We start from the raw sequence: 8713 nt of genomic DNA on the forward strand, positions 1-8713 counted from the left end.
GACAATAACTTGCTAATAGTCCATCAACTTAATCTTTCTAATTGGCATGTGCTCCAGTCAGTGTTGTTCATGGGGAATTTATTCTACAACTTCTACAGTTGTAGTGAACTTCTACAGTGAAAAAAACCCAATCCTTTAAAAAACAGTTAATGAAGCTGAGGCTCGAAGGCAGGTCGCTGGCATAGAAAGTCTGCTGTTACCGCTGCAAGTACCAGAAGTCACTGACTGCAAAACTGTGTTTACAAGAAGAGTCACTGCATTCATCAAAGTTGATGGGATAGAGTTCTGCTGCGCTAGCGGTGTGGATGAAAGGGCTCTTGCTTCATTTTGTGCTTATTTTGTCTTCAATTCAACATATCCATCTCATTTGAAGAACACTCTGATTTCTCTTCAGCAATATGTTTTGAAACTTACTGTGGATGGTGACAAGCCTCTACCTACTCCAGTTACCAGAGTAATCAACCTCTTACAGTAATATCTGCCAAAAATGCCTCGTCTATTCTGTTGTCCTAAATGCTCTCGGAGAACGATTGTCAAATTAATCCTCATTCATGCACATGAGGCAAATTTTTCAATAACTTGTGATCTTAATGACTGTCAGGGGACCTTTTCAAAGTAGGAGTCCTTTAGATGTTTTTTACATGTGTTTACCAAAAGCATAAACACACTGTTTTACAACAGACTATGTTGCTGATGATCCTCAGCATTTGCGATGGTGCAATGACAATGGTGCTTTTTAAGTTTCCAAGTATCCCCTTGGGTCTAAACGTAACAAGCAAAAACTGTGTGCAATCTACTATAAAATTGGAAATATGGGTACAAGGTATTGCTCTCAGTTAAAACATTCATTTAGCTTTACTTCCTTTTGTTATCATTATTATTCATACTGTGTGAAATGTCAGGATGAGTGGACTGTCCTCTCACCAGGTGAGGAGGTTGATTACCAGGCACTAGATATATACAATGTTGTTGACAAATTACTTATTAGCACTAGATATTCTTGCTGAAGACAAAACAGCCCCACTTTATATTGATTTTATTCCTCACCCTTTAATCTATCTTTCTTCTTATTCTTCTTCTCGTTATTGTTATTATTATTATTATTAGAGTAGTAGCCTAGTAGTATTCCTCTTAGCATAGGATTAGGAAGTGATTTCTAAAAACTGTCAATCACACCTTCATGCTAACTCTGTACATGATGTCAATGGTTCACTGCTACTCTCTTTCTCTCCGTAGATACTTACAGGGACCCTCGACTTTAAGTCTTTTTATTGCAAAAGCAACTGCTAAAATAATTATGTGCAGATGGAAAAAAAAATTATTAGGCTAAGCAAATGTTCTGAGTTCTTCTTCCTAGCAGTTTTTGTCATGTATATGTATTTCATCAGCGCTACTACGAGTTTCTTTTTTTTTTCCCCTGTAACACTAATATAACCTTATTCTGTTTAGTCAGAGTGCGTGAGCATTGGTGGTATGGTGGTGAGCATAGCTGCCTTCCAAGCAGTTGACCTGGGTTTGTTTCCCGGCCAATGCACGGATTGTAACTTGGAGCCTCTCGTGGTATTTCATGGTAGTTGGCACAAAAGGAAGGAATCACCTACTTGACAATAAGTTGGTCAACAGAATGTGCTTCTCTGCAGTCCACCTACAACTCTTTCTGCTTCCCTCTTGAATTCTTAGTGCTCTCTTTGCTGTTTGTAAACACATCATTATCCAACAGGGCACGTTTGACCAATGAACAGGGGCGAAAATGTAAGAACATGCATCTGTCTTTTGTTAGCGACAAGCTAGCATGCAAACTGTGATGAGAGGTGTACATTTTCCGCGATCAGCCATCTATATAGTCAATGTTTTATATTTAATAAGCAAATATGTCTATATGCTGATTGGTCTTAAGCAGCGTTGTCCAATCTTCAGGTTTTCGTTCCAATCTAGCAGGAGCCACACCTGATTCCAATTGCTGGATCCGCCGATCTTGGCTTTAAATAGACTAAAGTGTGGCTTCTGCTTGGTTAGAATGACAACCTGCAACCACACTGGCCCATTCTGGATATGACAGGACAACCCTGATCTAAAGCAAATAACCACTGAGGTAAGTGCCACTTTGTGAGTTCTGACTCCCTCATGCCGACTCGATGTCACTCGACGAACGGGGAAGGAACTGGTAGATGAGAAGACTTCCCACGGTTGACGAATGGCAATTTCAAGTCGTGGGGTGCGTTTGCTTTGCGTTTTCCCGCTTGGAGGTGGGGAATTACAAGTTGCAACTTCGAGTCAAGCTCATCATTACTCTTGTCTTCTTGACGAAGGAAAGGGTCAGGCTTCCACATTCAGTGGAAAAGCAGAGACTGCCTGTGATTTTGCAAGCAGCTGATATCTGCCTTGCTACAAAAGCTCAATGGAAGTGAAACCGCTCCCAGCCTTTTTCGGGCGTAGACCTCTTGCTGATGGGTGAACTTGGCGACCACTACTTTACGGAAAATTTTCCAGTCACGCACGGAGCCTTACTGAGCTACGTAAGAGCCAGACTTCCACTTTCTTGGGAAATCCAGACACTCCTTTTCATTTTGTAAGCAAATGTTAACTGCTGTGCTACAAAAGCAGGAAATCTGCTCTGTCCAAGGTCTCGCTTTACGGCTGTTCCTAGAGGACCTGAACCTATGGTGATGACAACCGCTCAGTCATTAAAGCAAAGTTCAAAATCTCCAGCTTGTTTCTGCCCGGTCTTGAAACAGGGACCTTTTGCGTGTTAGGCAAACGTGATAACCACTACACTACAGAAACCACAAAAGGGTGACCCTTTGGATGTTGCCTATGGTCTTCTGATGAGAAGAGCACATCCTTAAACTTTTGTTCACCCGAGTTGAATTGTGGCATTGGTGGTATAGTGGTGAACATAGCTGCCTAGTTGACCCGGGTTCGATTCCCGGCCAATGCACAGATTGTAACTTGGAGCCTCTTGTGGTACTTCATAGTAGTTGGCACAAAAGGAAGGAAACAATAAATTGGTCAACAGAATGTGCTTTGCAAGCCTCCTCACAGAGTAAGGCCCCTGCATCAATTGCCAGGGTACCACCACTGGCTGCACAGTGTGCAGCTGGTCAGCAGTCAGTGCTGTGCACTGTGCAGTGTGCCCTCCACACAGACAGATGCCCCTGTATCCAGTTGCATCCAAGATATTAACTGCTGGAACTGCTCCCTCCAGCAAAAAATCTGCATGAAAACAGCAATGGAAGCCATGGGACTCTAGCCAGGATTACGACCTGTGAGACATCTTATGAACACAGTTTCCTTGTGGCTAGCCCACAGTACATTGACTCTAAGGACCGCTCACTTTTAGATTGCAGCATCACCTAGGACAGGATCGTCCAGTTCTCATTCATCACAGCGTAGGATGACATTGTGCCAGATGAGAGAGTCACTTTTCTAGCAACTTTGCATGTGTGATCTGAACTGAACACCTATCCAAAAGTGCCTTGTAGGACCTGAGTGAGAGCTGCCTCCTGCCGCTGATATTCTTGAAGAAGACACTCCACCACATAGTGTGCAGTCACGGACACCCCATACCACCCATCAGTGTCCTCATAACCCCCAAACGGTGCTGGTGTGTCGTCCTTCCTCAGTGCCCCAGTGATGGTCCTCTGTCCATACAGCCCTGCTTCAGCATCCCTGGTGTTCTGCATGCTGAGCAGGTAGGCTAGGTGGGCTCTTTCGTACTTCAGGTGAAACATCTCAGACAGCTGGTTGGCCATATCATTTGGTGATGTTCCAGAGTGCCGCAGTTCATCTATCACTGGCAAGATGTTCGTAAAACGCTTTGCTAGCATGTCTAGCCACTGGGGTTTATCAGGGAACCAGTATTTTTTGCATGCTTTACAGCACAGACGAGAGGAAAGGATATAATATTGCCCGCTGGTACCAAGAACCACTCTGGGTCTTCCCACACCAGAGGAAACAACCTGAAGATGTGGACAGCTGTAAAGACAAGGCAGGATGTAATTGTTCCTGAGCCTTTCCATAATACTGTGCTCCGGTTTCCAGATGAACAATGGATGGAGCTGGAAGTATTTTGGTGATGGCAGGCCTGTGTTGGTTTCTATAAGCTCAGGCTGAGGAGGATAACGCCACAAGGAAACCATGTTCATAAGGTGTCTCACGGGTCGTGATCCTGGCCAGAGTCCCATGGCTTCCATCGCTGTTTTCATCCAGATTTTTTGCTGGAGGGAGCAGTTCCAGCAGTTAATATCTTGGATGCAACTGAATACAGGGGCGTCTGTCTGTGTGCAGGGCACTGGTGCATGTTCAGCAGGTACTGACTTCACAGCAGCTGTTGGAGGTGCTGTAGGTACTGACTGCGTAGCAGCTGTTGGAGGTGCTGTAGGTACTGACTGTGCAGTTAGTGGTGGTACTCTGGGAAGTGATGCAGGGGCTTTACTCTGTGAGGAAGTGCTAGGCACAGAAGGTGGTGGTATGTGAGGATGGCAGACCACATGTGGTGTTGGCTGTGGCAGAACTGCATGGAACAATAAGTTAATAAAATGAATAAAACATTCATGTAAATGACATGAATGAGATGTCTTTACCTGTCTTTTCTTTTGTTAGATCAGTTAGAACTTACATCAATAGAATATTTATTTAAAAATTCCATTAATGCAAGTTCAAATAATGTTCACCTATATGATTGAGTTGTACAGATTATTTAAAAAATTAAAATGATCACAAATTGATCCTAATTTGAAAGTCTACTCTTTAAAAACAGGTAAAGCTTTGAGTAGACAATACAAACATGTTAAACAGCAAGCATAAAATTCATGAAGTGCACTCACCCTCATCACTGGTATGATCAACCTTTACCATTAGTTAGCATAACAAAAGAACACAAGTTTTAGAACAGGCAAGAACACTGCAAAACATTAAAAAAGGTGTGAAAAGAGTTATGAAGGATAAATCTGTGGGTAATAGGATACTCCTCCAAAACTGCTGTGGAAAATACCCTCTTGTTGTGAACAAGACTGGACACCCAGTGGCTGCAGGTGACTCTGAAATATACAATAGAATTTGTTTAGTATAACTCCAGTATGTGCAATTTAATATGCCATAAACAGGTTGAACTAGATAATTCTGGACATAACAGACATGACATTAATGCAGCCTCTTGGTTCACTTACTCTGCTGTGTAGGACTTTTGGGTGGCGACAGACTCAGCATCATCTTCTCCAGTTCCTCATCTTCCTCCATTACTGTGAAATGAAACAAATATATCAGTAGACTGTAAGAATCAATATAAACAAATATAAATGTGGTTTACTCACCTGGATAATAAGAGGAAAGGCGTGAAGTGGATGTTGCAGAGGGAGTTGATGGTGAGGGTGAAGGTGTAGCAGAAGGGGCTGTGGTCACCTGTTTTTTCTGCTTTAAAAGATATTGCTGCATGCGGTACATTTTACTTCCAGGAACACAGCTCTTCCCCATTATAAAGGCAGCATACCCATCAGCCCTGGTATTCCAGATCTTCCTCCAGGTGTCTTGTACTTGTGCCCCAAATCCAACAACATTGTCATCATCTGACAAAACTGGCACTGGGTCTGGTCTCTCTGAAAGATATCGCGGGAGAGCCTCAATTTCCTTAAAGCATCTTGAATATTCAAGAAAGGAAAGGAGGCTCTCCTTGCAATGACCATCTGGGTTGAACTGCCCAGCCTGTTCTTCCTCATCAACCTTACTGGACAAGTACAAAGTGTAGCCAATATCATTCTCCACTATCCACCGGAAGGACCTCCCTTTGTACTTCCCAAACTGAAGGATGTATTCTCCTAACACTTCTTGCTTGTCTGAAACATCCCCTACCCTCTGTAAAACAATAGAATGGGCATTGTTCCTGACCACATCTTCTCTTTGAGGTGTTGACATGTCTTGCAAAGAAGGATTGTCTTTAATGCTTCTTGCCTCTTCAGATGAGCCCCGAAGTAAATCACCTGAGGGGCCTCTCCTGAAGGACACGTTGATTCTCCCAGGGATTTTTTTTTTTCTTCATGCTGATAGCCTGAATAGTACCCATAGACACGAACAATTGACATAAATAAATATATAAAAGCATTTACATATGCTAATGTTTTGTAAAGTAAAATTATGGTAACTGATTCTTTTTAAATGACTTCACAGGTTTCATGTTAGATTAAAAGATCAATGACCCAACATTTAATTAAACAACTATTGAAAAGATACACATCTACTCTAATATATTCTAACCTAATCTAACGTAACTGTGTGATCTGCTCACTTGTTACCAAAAGACTTTATTTTACTGTGTGTTTGACTACTGAACAAACAACAGACACTGAACAGTAGACAATAGAAATTTCACTCGGCATACAATCGTATAATGATATTCCTGAATTGACCCTACATATATAGTTTAAACCATTCAAATGATATTCATAATATACCGATGTTTCTTTTGAGTAAATAAGTAATTTTGTCATTTGTAAGTCGCTTTGGATAAAAGCGTCTGCTAAATGAATGAATGTAAATGTAAGTGTACAGTTCACTTTACCTGCCCCCTAATTGTGCTTTTTTTCTCAGGTAAAACGATGAATGTTAATTCGACGTCTGGAAGAAAAAAAAGACCTAAACAAAAAGAGATGAAAGCCGAAAAAATAAAGCCGATAAAGTATAGTTTATTCGCGAGATAAAAATATAGTCATCTGTAGTGATAAAAACCAAGCCTCGGAACAGCGCCATGGATTCAACATGTGGCCAAAAGTATATTGCGAATGAGAGAATGAACAGGGAAAGTTAAGCATAACTATTTTCGGCTCCCGCGTGAAAGCTCCCTGGTTCGAGACCGGGCAGAAACAAGCCGGACGTTTTGAACGTTGCTTTAATAACTGACCAGTCGTCATCACGGTAGGATCAGGTCCTCTAGGAACAGCCTGAAAGCGAGACCTTGAACAGAGCAGATTTCCTGCTTTTGTGCTTTTGTAGCAAAGCAGTTAACATTTGCTTACCAAATGAAAGGGAGTCTCTGCTTTTCCCAAGAAAGTGGAAGCCTGGCTCTTTCGTTGCTCAACAAGACTCTGTGCGTGACTGGAAAATTTTCCGTAAAGTACTGGTCGCCGAGTTCACCTATCAGCAAGAGGTCTGCCCCCGAAAGAGGCTGGGAGCGGTTTCCCTTCCATTGAGCTTTTGTAGCAAGGCAGATAACAGCTGCTTGCAAAATCACAGGCAGTCTCTGCTTTTCCACTGAATGTGGAAGCCTGGCTCTTTCCTTCATCAAGAAGACAAGAGTAATGATGCGCTTGACTTGAGGTTGCAACTTGTAATTCCCAACCTCCAAGCGGGAAAACGCAAAGCAAACGCACCCTCAACCTGAAATTGCCATTCCTCAACCGTGGGAAGTCTTCTCATCTACCGGTTCCTTCCCTGTTCATCGAGTGACGTCGAGTCGGCATGACGGATTCAGAACTCACAAAGTGGCACTTACCTCGGTCTTTATTTGCTTTAGATCAGGGTTGTCCAGTCTTATCCAGAATGGGCCAGTGTGGTTGCAGGTTGTCATTGTAACCAAGCAGTAGCCACACTTTAGTCTATTGAAAGCCAAGATCAGCGGAGCCAACAACTGGAATCAGGTGTGGCTCCTGCTAGATTCGAACGAAACGCTGAAGATTGGACAACGCTGCTTAAGACCAATCAGCATATAGACATATTTGCTTATTGAATATAAAACATTGACTATATAGATGGCTGATCGCGGAAAATGTACACCTCTCATCACAGTTTGCATGCTAGGTTGTCGCTAACAAGAGACAGACACGGAGAGACTGCATGCTCTGACGGTTTCGCCCCTGTTCACGGCTCAAACGTGCCCCGATGCAAAATGATGTGTTTACAAACAGCAAAGAGAGCACTAAGAACTCAAGTGGGAAGCAGAAAGGGTCGTAGGAGGCCTGCAAGGAAGCCTATGGTACATTCTGTTGACCAACTTATTTTCAGGTAGGTGATTGCTTCCTTTTGTGCCAACTACCACAAAGTACCTCCAGAAGCTCCAAGTTACAACCCGTGGACTGGCCAGGAATCGAATGCGGGTCAACTGCTTGGACTGGAGCTATGCTCACCACTATACCACCAATGCCACGCTTTGCCGTTCAGCTCTGGTGAACAAAAGTGTACGTATGTGCTCTTCTCATCAGAAGACCATAGGCAACAGCCAAAGGGCCGCGCCCTCGTGGTTTCTGTAGTGTAGTGGTTATCACGTTTGCCTCACACGCAAAAGGTCCCTGGTTCGAGACCGGGCAGAAACAAGCTAGGAATTTTGAACTTTGCTTTAATGACTGAGCGGTCGTCATCACCGTAGGATCAGGTCCTCTAGGAACAGCCGGAAAGCGAGACCTCGGACAGGGAAGATTTCCTTCTTTTGTGCTTTTGTAGCAAAGCAGTTAACATTTGCTTACCAAATGAAAGGGAGTCTCTGCTTTTCCCAAGAAAGTGGAAGCCTGGCTCTTTCGTTGCTCAACAAGACTCTGTGCGTGACTGGAAAATTTTCCGTAAAGTACTGGTCGCCGAGTTCACCTATCAGCAAGAGGTCTGCGCCCGAAAGAGGCTGGGAGCGGTTTCCCTTCCATTGAGCTTTTGTAGCAAGGCAGATAACAGCTGCTTGCAAAATCACAGGCAGTCTCTGCTTTTCCACTGAATGTGGAAGCCTGGCTCTTTCCTT

The 8713-nt window shown here is 43.3% G+C and overlaps 2 non-coding genes across 2 annotated transcripts; one reads left to right on the plus strand and one right to left on the minus strand.

Moving 5' to 3' along the window:
- Positions 1–2711: 2711 nt before the first annotated feature.
- Positions 2712–2784, minus strand: trnav-aac (transfer RNA valine (anticodon AAC)). Its single transcript has one exon. It is a non-coding gene; the product is annotated as a tRNA-Val (tRNA).
- A 5443-nt stretch (positions 2785–8227) lies between these two features.
- Positions 8228–8300, plus strand: trnav-cac (transfer RNA valine (anticodon CAC)). The gene has a single exon. It is a non-coding gene; the product is annotated as a tRNA-Val (tRNA).
- Positions 8301–8713: the final 413 nt, after the last annotated feature.

Source organism: Ictalurus punctatus, unplaced genomic scaffold (genome assembly GCF_001660625.3).
Source record: "Ictalurus punctatus breed USDA103 unplaced genomic scaffold, Coco_2.0 Super-Scaffold_100, whole genome shotgun sequence".
NCBI lineage: Eukaryota > Metazoa > Chordata > Actinopteri > Siluriformes > Ictaluridae > Ictalurus > Ictalurus punctatus.